Source organism: Solanum tuberosum, unplaced genomic scaffold (assembly GCF_000226075.1).
Source record: "Solanum tuberosum cultivar DM 1-3 516 R44 unplaced genomic scaffold, SolTub_3.0 scf00008, whole genome shotgun sequence".
Classification (NCBI taxonomy): Eukaryota; Viridiplantae; Streptophyta; class Magnoliopsida; order Solanales; family Solanaceae; genus Solanum; species Solanum tuberosum.
Window position 1 is genome coordinate 39125 of NW_006238934.1, and position 14049 is coordinate 53173.

At 30.0% G+C, this 14049-nt stretch overlaps 1 long non-coding RNA gene across 1 annotated transcript; it reads left to right on the top strand.

The window, feature by feature from the left end:
• Positions 1-247: 247 nt before the first annotated feature.
• Positions 248-1605, top strand: LOC102587851 (uncharacterized). The gene is made up of 3 exons (XR_366595.2): positions 248-326; positions 1184-1350; positions 1515-1605. It is a non-coding gene; the product is annotated as an uncharacterized lncRNA (long non-coding RNA).
• Positions 1606-14049: the final 12444 nt, after the last annotated feature.

Sequence of the window (14049 nt, forward strand, 5' to 3'; positions counted from 1 at the left end):
AATCACATATTACGTAAAATAAAAGTAAAGACAAACTACTAAAAACTTCGTCTTAGTTTACCAAAGTTATTAGTATAAATAAAAATTTCGCAAAAGAATATATGTTGTCATGCATTTTTTGGTAAGAAAAAGGAGTAGTTTTGATTCAATAAATTAAGGGATCGTTGTTTTGTTGCTGATTAGAGTTATGTAGGTATTAGTAAGACATAAATCATCAATAATATCTAGTATTCTATATTATATAAGCCAACAAGGTATTTGGAAAGAAGCCACATCTATTTCGTCTTGAAGCAAAATTGGGTCTCGCTGCTTGAAAGTTTAAGAAGGTCTCTTTCTTATCCCTTTTTTTTTGGCGCAATTAATGATTTTTATATATATAATACGAAGATTATAGATGTAATTTTTTTTATTTCTATTTTCCTTTTTGTAAAGGGGATTTTGAGGAAATAGCTTCTAAATAAATACAAATTCTTAGCATAGAAAACTGTTAAAGAAGATAAAGACTATGTCTCTTGCTTAAACTTCAAAAAATTTGTCATCTTAATCACATTTAGATATTTGTTAAATTATTGGGTTATTTTGTATTACTTCCTGTTGAATTTTCTACATGAACTTTTTCGATTTGCGTATGTTTAGAAATAGATACTCGATTTCTAGCTTCCCCTTAGAAGTGATTATTTTTAAAAAAATCTAGGATAGAAATGTAAATATTACTATAGTTTTCTAATTGAAGGATGTTATTAGGAGTGGGATATAAACAGATTTGTATTTATGAATTTCTCCACTTAATTTCTATTTGAAATGTGGGAATATTTTTTTTTACATGCAACATGTTTGATTTAATCCATGAAATCATGTGGGTCTATTTCATTGGTTTTTTTGGGCCCATTTTACTGGATATTGAATACATATATGTGTTTTTTCTCCAATAAATAATCTGTGTGACACATTATACCCACGCGTAGAACACCAGTTGTTGTCGCTAATGCTTACAAGGTGGAACAAGAAATACAAAATCTTATTTCAATGTGCATTCTACCTTCAATTCCATCTCCATGCTACACTGAGCTATCTCTTGATTTTTCATGATACTGAACTCCTATTATGCAATTATTTTGCAGTAAATAGATGTTGACAATCAAATCTCACTATACTGAATTCTAATTTTTAGTTTCTATTACAGGTGGAGTGTAAATTTTAAAATTCAGACTCAAAATATGACTATTGATACATCGTCTCAATTTAGATGACACTAAAATTCAAAGCGTCTCAGTTGGCTTCCTACTTGCTACGCTCATTGATTTATCATGTGAACTCTTGACTATTGATTTTCTCCAGTAAACTTCAATTGTAAGTTCCTCTCGCCCTCTCACTTATCTACTTCTTTTTTACTCTCTTTGATTTATTCTCTATTAAATCTCTGCATTAGTAAAATATAACTCTTAGCAAATTTATTTTACATTAAGTTGGGTTTCTAAGAATTTAATCGCTCTAACATTTTGCATATGGATCAGGCGATTGAAAGTTCTCCAAATGAACATAAAAATTTTGGAGCTCAAGGGGAAAACCATGAGAGGGCTGCAATGAAGCTAGCTCCTTGATAGTATTGCGTGAGACACAAATTGCTAGGTAAGGAATAAATATTTCATGAACGGTGCAAATAGTTATGATTAATTTTGCATTTCATAGATGGTTGTGATATATAAATAAGGTCTCAATGTTATTGATAATTCTCCTCTGTATCTAATATTATGAAATGACGTTGGATGAGTTTGTCATTGCTTTTATTTATTTACGAGACATGTTTGACAAAATTCCCAGTGAAAGGTGTACTTCAAGTAGAGTTTCTTATTACTTATCCAAATTTAAAAAAAATGTATCATTTAGAGAGATAGGCGTAATGACATTGCAGCTGCTGAAAAGCACGCATTCTAAATCTTATTAAGAAAAAGAAAGGTCTTCTATTTCTTGAACAAGTTCCGAAGATGTATTAATCTCCACTATGGATACACATAATTAATAGTTAGGATTAGTCGAATCTTATGTGTACACCTGATGAAAAAAAACCTACATCTTAGAAAACCTCACTGTGTTAGTAATTATATCATTTTTGTAGACGGGAGCACACTAACGTTATAAAATTTGAGGCTTTTGTCTTATAAAGTATTTCAGGTAACTTATATATTGTGTCTGAATTCATGGAGTGTGGTCTTACTGGATTGGCAGCAACACCTAAGTTCACTGGACCACAGGTACTTCTTCTCCTTATTATTTGACAATTCTCAGGGAGCTCAATTTTTGTAACATGAGCTGACCTCAACCTAATGCTAAATATTTATTTTATTGCATATACAACTATTACAGAACTATCTCGATGGCAAGTCCAACTGATTTTTCTTGTTAAATCTTGAGAGCACTGTGATGCAAGTGAAAATGATGCTTGAATGGGTTGGAGTAATAATAGAAAAATAAGAAAGTTTAAATATTTACGATTTGGATATATTATTCTAATAAAAGTCTTTATATGTGGACATGTTAAAGGAAATACCTGATAAAATTCCACATTCAACTTTTCTAAGTGAATTAGGCTAAACTTTGACACTAAAAGTTAGATAAATCAATAATTATGTAATTTTCAATAGTTTTGCTTTACAGGAAAGTAGATAGCCATTTGTCTTTGATAAACATCTTTACTTTGTAATAGTAATAACAAATTAATGTCAAGAGCATAACTATTCTTCCAAACCATTTAATATGTCTAGAATAAGTTTTTGTTACACATAGCTTAATTTTCTGTTCTGTTTCTTATATTTTCTTATGTGTTGAAGACAATGTTTGACAACAAAGGACATGTAAATCAAAGGAAAATGAATTTTATCCAAATAATATTTCACATGTACAACCCTCCAACTATATATTTTGCAATTTTCCTTGATATTTTAGTAGCAATTTTCACTTCAGTTCTTTCTAACATTTGAACTGTTAATTTGAATATTTGCATATTTGCAGACAAGATCTCACTGGGTTCGAGCATCTTTTATTTAAGGTCAAATGATATCTAATGTATGGCTATTACTCATTCTGGCTAATGACTTTTGCTAATTATCAAACATTGTAGAGGGAAGCCATAGGGCTCGTGTGTGTAGGCACTTTAAACCTTGATATGACATTTTATTCAATATAATGGAGTTTAAAAACTCTGCTCTATTTTTCAAGAGCATACCAATTGCCTTTTGATTTGTGGCCGTTAAAAGAATGTTTCAGGTCGTCAGCTAGCTAACTTTTGTATGTTCTCAATGTGAAGTGAAAGTGAGATTATGTCTAACTACATGATCGAAATCGGTTCTATTATCTTGTATTACATATTTGCAGGTTACCATTATTTAGGAGAAAAAGTTCAAGCTTTTCATGCTTAAAAGTGTACCTATCACATGTATTTTGACGTTCAAGTCAAAGATCGTTTTAGATGGATGCAAATGGATTTACATTTACGGTGTACTTAGTTTTTCAAAATTCATGTTTGTGTAATTATAACCAAAGTGATATTATGAGAATATATTCCTTATAGTTGATTACGTTTGCACCCTTTATTTGAACACCCTAGCGAACTTACTTACCCATGTACAAAAAGAGACTAGCTCCCGTTGGACATGTTTCTAGCTAGTATATATATAAGGCAGTAATGACAGCTACTTCTGGTTGTATGAGGTGTTGACATCCATTTTGACCCTTCATGATATGGATACATTTTCGAGCTTCTTTAATTTCAAACGATTTAAAATAATTAATTTTATAAAAAAATTCAAATATTTTTTCAAGTTATTTTAAAGTAATTTTAGTCATTTTATAATTTTTAAAATAATAAATATGATATTTTATATAATTATGTGTATTTATATTATATGGATATTCGAAAATCGTTTGAATTTTTTTTTTTTAGTTTTACTTAAATAGTTGGTTAATTGATTTAGTTAATTAATACTTATATTTTTGAGTTATTAGTTTATAATTAAATTAATTATTTTATTTCGTTAAAATCAAGAAGCTCGTTAATTAATCCATTGTAATTCGTCTTGTTTAAATGTTAAGTCAAATTTTCTAAATTAAACTCAAATTGGCTAACTTCTTAATTCCCATGGCCATAATTGCAAATCATGTGGACCCTCACATTCAATCCGTTATAAACACCAAGTTTTGGGCCCTTTCGTCTCAATTTCAGCCGACCCAATTCCTAATAAACAGACCCAGCCCATTTCCCTTTATTTCCCAGCTAACCAACCCCAGCCCACGCTTTTAGTGACCCGACCCGACCCGCATCTCTTTTAAGTTCTCCTTTATTTCTTCCTTGTGTGCTTAGTTAGTTATTTTCTTTTGAAACCTGATTTGTGGTTCTTATTTTTGTTATTTCTTAGATTGAATCTCTTTATTAGCAGTGCTTTGTGAATATCTATTCAATTTTTGCTCATACTATTGAGTCATTGTCGTAATTATTTTTATTTTTGTTTCTTTGATTATTCATTCCATTTGTATGCCTCCTTTTCCGTGAAATCTGCTAAGCATAATATTTCTTGACCCACATTTCTTTGTTCTTAATTGTCATATTAGTTCCAAAGTGTTTAATTATTTGTACAATTTTAGCAATCTGATTTGTTTAGATAAATGCTATCATTCCATAAATATAAATAAATATGGACGTGTTCAAGTTCATTGTGATGGTTCATCTCTACCGATCTTTGTTTCACTATCGAATGTGCTTAACCTTTCTTGTTGATCTGAGAGTGCTATTTAAATAAGATGCTGCATTTATGAAGAAAAAAATAATACATTGTGTGTATTGCTCAAAGCATGTCTACATATTCTTTAGTTGTCTTGTTTTAATTCGGTCGAAACCATCTTGTCGTTTAAGAGTAATCTTAAACGACTTCAATCAAATTAACCATCTGGCCAACATGTATTAATCCCTTATATTTCTCTTGATGCATGTGACATTGGCTGGGACTTCATTCTTGCATTTCATCGAGTTGAATTTCTTCGAGTTAGCCCATCGATGTTCCAGCGAAAAGATGCTGATGAACAGGTCCCCGGAGGCTAAATATAGGGCTGAAAATTAAATTACAGGTGTTCTTAGGCAAAAAATACAGAAATTGGAGCTGATATACGAGAATATACAGCAATATACAATAAGTGTATATACTGTATTGTGGCAGAAATGGGCCCAAAACCTTCCTAAAATTCCAGCTTTGTATTGTGTTGTAATTGGGCCAAAGACCCATCTATTTTTGGTATTATTTTGCTAGTTTTAGGACATGTGAAAACTGGGCCAAAAGTTAAATTGTTTATTTTCTTAATCTAATTAAGCATGCCTTTTTTTTATAAAAAAAACAGATAGTTAAGCCAAATATTTTTAATCGTCGGATAACCGCAAGTTAGCGGATGTTTTAGGTGCTTTCAAACCCTTCCTAAAACGTTAATATAAACCCCTGAACCCCCTTATATTATTTTCAATTGATTAATAGTTTTGAGCATTTGAAAATATTCGTTGCGGCGACTCTTTATCAAATTAAAATCAATTTTCTCTTTTTAGAATAAAACATGAGGTATTTTGAAAATTGAAAATTTGGTCAATTAAATTTCTCCTTTATCATTTTGTTGTTTTTTCATTGATATCCACGTGGGTGTCTGGAAAAAAGATCCTAATTGATTTGCTTACAATGAATTTTTTAAATTGGAATTTTGGTTTATTTTTGTCATTATTCAAAAATGGACATGATGACATTTGTCTTATATAACACCTTGAAACTTGAAAAGTCAAGATGGAAAGGAAAAGCGCAGAAAATTTACCAAAACAGTGGTCTACCAGACTGACATACGGACCGTAGAAGGGAATCGATAGAACCTAGAGTTGAGTTTGGGAAAATTTGAGTTTCTGAAATTTGACCTACGAGTGAATGAGATGGGCGGTAGGAATTTGAATGGGTTGTAGATGGCACCCGTAGAAGTTATACATACTTGGTTAAATTTTGGACTTAAACTTGGGTTCTACAGATCATAGAATGAACAACGAACCGTAGAAAGGTCTTGTGGAAAATGACTGAATTTGGGGTTTCTAAAGTTGACTCTACGGTTGACCAGAACGGACCGTAGAAAGTTCTACGAACCATAGGTCCGTCCGACAGTTATTTCTTAAGGGTATTTGGGTCTTTTCATATGCATTTAATGTCTATACTATGTCGTTTTGACCCTAATTATAAGTCCTATAACTATTTTTATACTCCTAAATCTACCCAAATCCTTTCATCCTCTCAAATTTTCAGATCCCATCCAAGTTCATCCTCTCAAATTCTCTCTCAAGTTCAAGGAAGAAATCTAAGATTCAAGCTTCAAGTCTCCTTCTTCCTCTATTACTTTTGGGCTTTGATCATCACGGTATGTGGGAATTCACCAATGAGTTCAATTCATCCATTGGGTTCCAAAATATTTTCAAGTTTCCAATTCAATTTCATCAAATTAGGTTAGGGTTTCATCTAATTCACCACGAGTCTTAATTTTTATGATTCAATTATTTGATATTAGTTGTCTTATGAATGATGTGATTCAATTACATATTTTTCAATTGATTTCATATGGACCATGCATTATTCATGATTTTGATTATGAATTTATGAAGATATGAATATGATTAATGAAACTATGCATGCTTTATGATAACAATGCTTTATGAACTAAGGTTTCTTTTAAGATAAACATTAATAAAAATTGTGAAAGACTTTCTCACATATTAAGAAATCATGATCGTTGAAAGATTTTCTTACACATGCATGATTCATGATTTAAGAAGCTACTCTATGCTATTATATACATAATGTGATGGTATCATTGAATGACTATTGGATTGAAGCAGACATCAATGATATCATCACAATATATAGATAATGTGATGGTATCATTACGGACTAAAGAAAACCGTAATGATATCATATCAATATATAGATATATTCTGATGGTATCATGGAGGTATCACTGAAGGATTGAAATAGACATTAATGATATTATGATAGTATATAGATATAATGTGATAGTATCATGAAGGGCTCTCTAAAGGACTGAAGGATCGAAACATGCATCAATGATACCATGACAATATGTAGATATATTGTGATGGTATCATGGAGGCCTTAAGGATTGAAGCAATTGTCAGTGATATCATAACAATATATATGAAATTAAATTGTAGTAAAAAAAATAAAGAATACTATGATTTGAGGGGGGAAAAAAGGAAGAAAAATAATAAAGAATAATTCAAAAAAAAGGGGAAAAGAAAAGGAACATGAAATAAAGAAATTGAAAAAAAAAATTAAAATGCAAAAATAAAAGCAACCAATAAAAGAGAAAAAGGTGGGAAAAGGAGAAAAATAAATGAATAAAGAAATAAATGAGAAAAAAAAAAGAATTTAAAAGAAGAAAAGGAGTATATAAAATATATTTTTATTAATTTTGATTTTGATAAATAAATTAGTGATTTTGGTCAAATTCATTCTTTCAAGTTTCAAGGTTAATAACTCTCTCAAGGGTAAAATAGGAAAAATAATGTCATTTATGCATTGATTGTGTGAAATGACAAATACTTCTTCCATCCACTTTTATTCGTCACGTTGCGTTTTCTGAAAGTCAATTTGATTAATTTTTAAAGTTAAATTAGATTACATTAATTCAATTTTTTAAACAAAAAATTAGATATTCAAAAACTATACGAAAAGTAATATAAATTGCAATTTTTTGCATATCAATATGATGAAAAAATACATCGTAAAATGTTAGTTAAATTTTTTATAATTTGACTCTGAAAATGAAAACTATGACAGTTAAAAGTGGACGGATGTAGTATTAAGAACCATCTATTTTTTCACAAGGAAGCTATAAATATAGAAGGCAACGGGGAAATATAAAGATAAGGAAGTGAAAACAGAAATAGAAACCTAGGCTTTTGGCCCGAATTTGAACACTCCCGGGCCCAGGTTGCTGCTGCTGAGGATTTGATTGTATATATACAATTTATAGTATATATACAATTTAGTATATTTACTATTGATTTGAAAAAGAGTAATTAGTAATTTTTCTGTTACTGATTTTTGTTTTGTAGCAATGGAAACTGTTATATTTTTCTATTATCCTATTATTATCTACGAAAAAAGAAGGTGTGAATGCCCATTCTAAATAAATGGTAATTATATGTAGTGATATCCTATTCAACAAGCTAATTGTCATCATTTCTGGCGGGGATTTCAGGATATACTAATCAAGATATCTAGTTCAGGTTTTAAACATAAATTACTTTAACAAGTTAATTGACGATCAAGTAATTAAAAACATCAGCAACAATATTAGGTAATTAATTCTAGCAATTAGTATATATAATAGTCAAGAAAATATAACAATTAAAATCTTGGACTACAAAATTTTATTTGAACCCTAAAAAGGTAGTTAGATCATAATTAAAGACATTTCATAAATCATAATGGTGGTAATTCGATATTTTCTCAATAAAATGAAGTATTGTGGAAACTTCGTTCTTGTAGATCAAATAAAGTCGATTCCAATATTTCTTCTAATGCATTAAAGACTAGCTAACTACATGTGCAAGGAATTGCAAGCAAATTTACTAATACACTTAACTTTTCTTTTAACTTGTTTATTTACCTATAACTGTCATTATTTCATCTTTTGTCAAGTCAATCATGTTAGGAATGACTCCATGCTATCTAATTTCTTCAAGGTTAATGTTTTATATTTCGGTAAGTGAATATTTAATTCAAACTATTAAGTACCCTAATTGATCTCTTTGTTGATTTGAAGGTTCTCAAATAATGTAACAAAGATGTTTCCTCAAATTACTCTACATTTTGCTAGTGGTGTCTCCATGGAGTTACGACCAGGGGGACTACCTCAGTATTTGTAATTTGAATTTTTTTATGGAGAAGTCATATTAACTATGCCACCTTTTTATGTACTATAAAGATAAGTCACTAACAGAAAGATATTGTTTAGTGGTGCATTCTCTTAATAAAAAGGCACCGAGCATGACAATTTTAGGAGGTTAGTTTCTGAATAATAGTTATTTATCGTACTTCATTGCTTAATTTAGTATTCTTATACAATGATCCCGTCTTGCCATAAGTAATTTTTATGATGCATGTTTTTTAAATTTGCCTAGAGAGGCTGTTACTTGCAAATCACGCCACTACAATTGACGAATTGGAAGCTAGAAACGACCAAGCTAGGCATGCTCGGATTTTGCTTACCAATTAATACTATTAGAGTCTTCAATTCTTTAGTGAACAGCTCCTTCGAACTCAATCTTATCGTGTATTTATCTTACCTACTATCATCAATTATATGTAACACGTGCATTTTGTGCACTTTCCGTGCATCATACGTGTATCTCTTATTGATTATATAATATTTTTTTCTTAAAATGTCACATATATTGTTGAATGAAATCAATTAAGAGCTTATAAAGTCAAACTTTAGTAAAGAGTGCAAGCATATTCCACACAACTAGTATCGTGCGTCGCATGTACATCTCATGTGCATTACACGTGTATCTTTTGTCAATTAATAATTTTATTTTAAAAATCACATATATCATGTCATTATCTTAACTAAGGCATTGAGTGGAAGGTAATCCACTATACTTGGAATATACATGAACTACATGCCAATGGCTTTCCATTTAATTAATTAATTAATTATTTATTTGAAGTGAATTTACTAATTAGTAGTAATATTACATAAGTGGTATTTAGACGAGGAGTAAAAAAAAGGGTTCAAAATTAAGAAATATTTTGATAATTTAACTTTACATTAAGAGTTTTTTTCATTTTTAATATACTACAATGATTGTTATTATTATTTTTTTTCATTTTAAATGCTTTATAACAAATGTTATTGACCACTATATTTCAGTGACATTTATGTTTTTTTTTATAATTTTAGCATATATTATACGAAAGTAAAAGTGGATTCGTCGCCAAGAGAATACAATTTGTTAGTGAGGTCTCGTAGATTCCACGTAATTCTTGCAACAATTGTCCTCTAACAGTGGACTTGGGTAAAGAAACAAAATCATTCTCTTATTATTTTTTTAATTTCTTGTATAAATTATAATATAGAAAAGTTATTTTTTTACAATTTTCTAACGTCCTTATTATGTTCTTGCAGGTTAAGCTGAACTTTTATGACATTGGCAACTCAACAACTATAACTGTCATTTCTTGTTCAGCCTCAATGTGTGAATGCACAAGGGCAAAGCAATGTGGTTATACCTTGAATTACGTGGATGAGAGTCGTATAACTGGCTATTTTGTGTCTGACAATAGCACTTGGACAGAATCGTAAGGACTTCGTTGATCGCTAGCTCTTCAGCACCAATTATTTTTGGGTGAGTAGTCTTTGTTATAAATTATCTCAAGTTATTTATGGTATTATATAAATTTGAAAGAAAGTATATAAGAGAGGGACTTAGCCATAACTGTTGATTACAACATAAAAATAAAAATGATTATTTAAAACTGATTGGATTATATGGTTTATTAATCTCAACATAACAAAGTTAGTTTCAACATAACAAAGTTAAAAGGGAAAAAGGACAAATATATCTCCGAACTATTGTAAATGGTATGCAGATACCCTCCATCATACTTTTGAGATATTGGTGCCCCTGCCGTCTAAAAACTAGAGTATATATACAAAGTTGCCTAGCATTTCTCCACATTTAATTAATTTTTTGACTTTCCTTTTGATAATTTTTTTTAAAAAAAATTGCAGTTTGATTGTTATGGAAAAGTGCATGATCTGGATGCTATTTCTACTGGCTTCCTACAGCCAATTCTCAGATTCTTCTGATGTGGTAAGACAATTGAAAAATATTCTCTGATTCTTCTAATTTTAAATCATTGAAAGGATCAAACTACTTGCCAAATTCACGTTTCCATATAATTAAGTCATTCAAATTCAAATAAGACAAAGGGTTTACTGGCAGAAAATTAATTATGGTTTATTAGAGTTTGACGAAACTCATATTCTTATTGTGGTGGTGGAACTTACTTTTGTGTCCGAAAAGGTAAAAATGTTTTGCCTCGTTTGATCTTTAGTTGTTCCGTGCTGACTAATCATGCATTCTCAATTATATATCCTAGCGACAGAATTAGGTAGCTAGAATTGATGATTGTTTAGCTGAAAATTCTCTCTTCATTTTTGAAGTATGCTACAAATGTTGAGTGGTTTATTTTCTTTCTTTCGCCACCTCTTATTGTTCATGTTTAGCATGTCTTTTGGGATTCGGAATAGTTTGATTAATGTATATATAACAATATTCTGCTCTTTAATTTCTGCTTGATTTAGCTTAACATGGGTGTGACATCTCTTTACATGGACATGAATGTTGGGTTTACTTCCTCTCTAATTCGATCGTTATGGAAAAGTGCATGATCTGGATGCTATTTCTACTGGCTTCCTACAGCCAATTCTCATATTCTTCTGATGTGATGTGGTAAGATATTAAAGATTTTATCTTCAAAAATCATTTATTTATCTTAACCATTATAATAAAATTTTGAATGCAATATGCTCTTTGATCATATGAATTACTCAACTTTGATCATATTCTTTTTTTCATTTATATTTTCAAAAGTTTTATTTGGTACAAATAATAATAATAAAGTAATCAAAAAAATAATTTGGTGTAATACTATTCACACACTAAAATAATGTAAGAAATGGTATTGAGTTGGACCACTAAAACATCAAATTTCACCAAAATAGGATTTGGCGTAAAATTGGTGTTGAATTGAAGATGGTCTAAGCATCCCACTTCTCAGAAAATACTCCTTGCATTGCAAATTCAGGCGGCATATGATCACTGTAATCTCCATTATAAATTTGAAAGTTGTACAATTTGCTAAATTTTTTTATAAATTTTCTCAAGTCATCGATTTTTCATTGAATAGTTCTTTCAACCTCAATCTCGTCGAGTATTTATCTTACCTACTACAATCAATTATGTGTTACATGTGCATCTTGTGCGCTTTCTGTGCATTATACGTGTATTTCTTGTTAATTATGTAGTATTTTTTTTAAAAAAAAATCACATATATGTTAAATGAAATTATTTGATAGCTTATAAAGTCAAATTTTAATAAGGAGTGCAAGTATATTAAACAAAACTAGTATCGTGCATCGCATGCGCATCTCATGTGCATTACTCGTGCATCTATTATTAATTAATAATTTTATTTTAAAAATCACATATATAATATTTTTACTTATACGACAGTAAAAGTGGAATTGTCGTCAAGAGAATACAATATGTTGATAGATATTAAGAGTGAGGCCTCGTGGATTTCATATAATTCTTGCAACAATTGTCCTCGAACAAGTGGACTTGGGTAAAAAAAATCATTTTCTTGTTATTTTTTTAGTTTCTTGTATAAATTATAATATAGAAAAGTTATTCTTTTAGAATTTTCTAACGTCATTATTATGTTCTTGTAAGTTAAGCTGAACGACATTGACAACTCAACAACTGCAACTCATGTCATTTCTTGTTCAGCCTCAGTGTGTGAATGCACAAGGACAAAGCAATGTGGTTGTACCTTAAATTTTGTGGAAGAGAGTCAAAATCAACTTCCTACTTTTTTCTGTCATCAAAAATCAACTTCCTACTTCTTTGATCTCTACAGTTTTCTTTTCTTTTCTCCGTTTCCATTTGATGTGTCTTTCGAGCAAGTGAGGGGAAGCCATCATAATTAGTAAAGAAGAATGTCTCCAAAGCTTGTTAAGTTTATTTCTCTTTTCCCTATCCATGCATCTGTCAAAATTCACTTTGTTTCCTTTAATTAAACTGAATTTTTAAACCATATGTTTAAATTAATGAGTTTGATAAATTTAACATTTTTTTCTTATCTTTTGTGATCTCAATCTCTTTAAATATATTTGCTTCTATTGATCTAATTGGAAGTTTGATAAATGTATCACTTTTTCCTCATCCAATTGATTTGTTTTTTTTTATAGAGATAGAAAATAAGATATGAAAAGAAAACAAAGTATACAAAACTTCATTAATTATGAGGTGAAAATAATCAAAGAAAAAGAGGAAGTACTAACAATTGCCCTTCCCCTCAAATTTATATATCATATGAAGAAAAAGTTTGCAACTCAAGTTGATTATTTCATTACTTAAGCCTACTCTTTTTTCCAGATACGAAATGAGTAGCCGAAAATTGCGATCCCTATTGTATTTTAGATGGAGGTTTCAAAAATATTGCATCCTTGCTAGACTAAAAGGTATTCAAAATAACCTCCTTTTTGGTAACAATCTTTTCCTCCAAACCTTAGCACTCACCTTACCTCGGAATATAATGATCTTAAAATTGAGGAGGACCACTGGCGTTTGTGCTCCCGTATATACTTAGTATTAGTATCACCTTCGTTAATTTGAATTTTTTTTAAAATTATTTGAACCCTAAAAAGGTAGTTAGAACATAATTAAAGACATTTCATTATGATCATAATTAAGAATATTCCATAATTGTGGTAATTCGGTATTTTCACAATATATAAACAAATTGTACTCAAATAATTCATGTATACATTATAATTTTGTATTATTAATTACCTGATAATTTGTTTCTAAGCTAAACTACCCTAAAATTATAAAAGAACAAAACATATGCACACGGACAAATAGTACATTGCTTATTAGAGTCCGGAGAAGAAAGGGCAAAAAAAATTGTCAAAAATTCCAAAAGGGCACATCATATTTTTTTAAAACCAAAACGGCAAAATCGCTCCTGCTGGAGCGATTTTCCTCTGACACATATTAACGCCGTGTACTCCGTTAAAATAAAATCGCTGGCACAACAGCGAGTTTTTAACTATAATTTTTTTTCCTCCAACTAATATCGCTGCTATGGCAGTGTTTTCATAGAGAAAAAAAAATTGGCAGCTTTTTTGTAAAAACTTTTTTTTGGAAAATCGCTGCCTTGGGAGCGT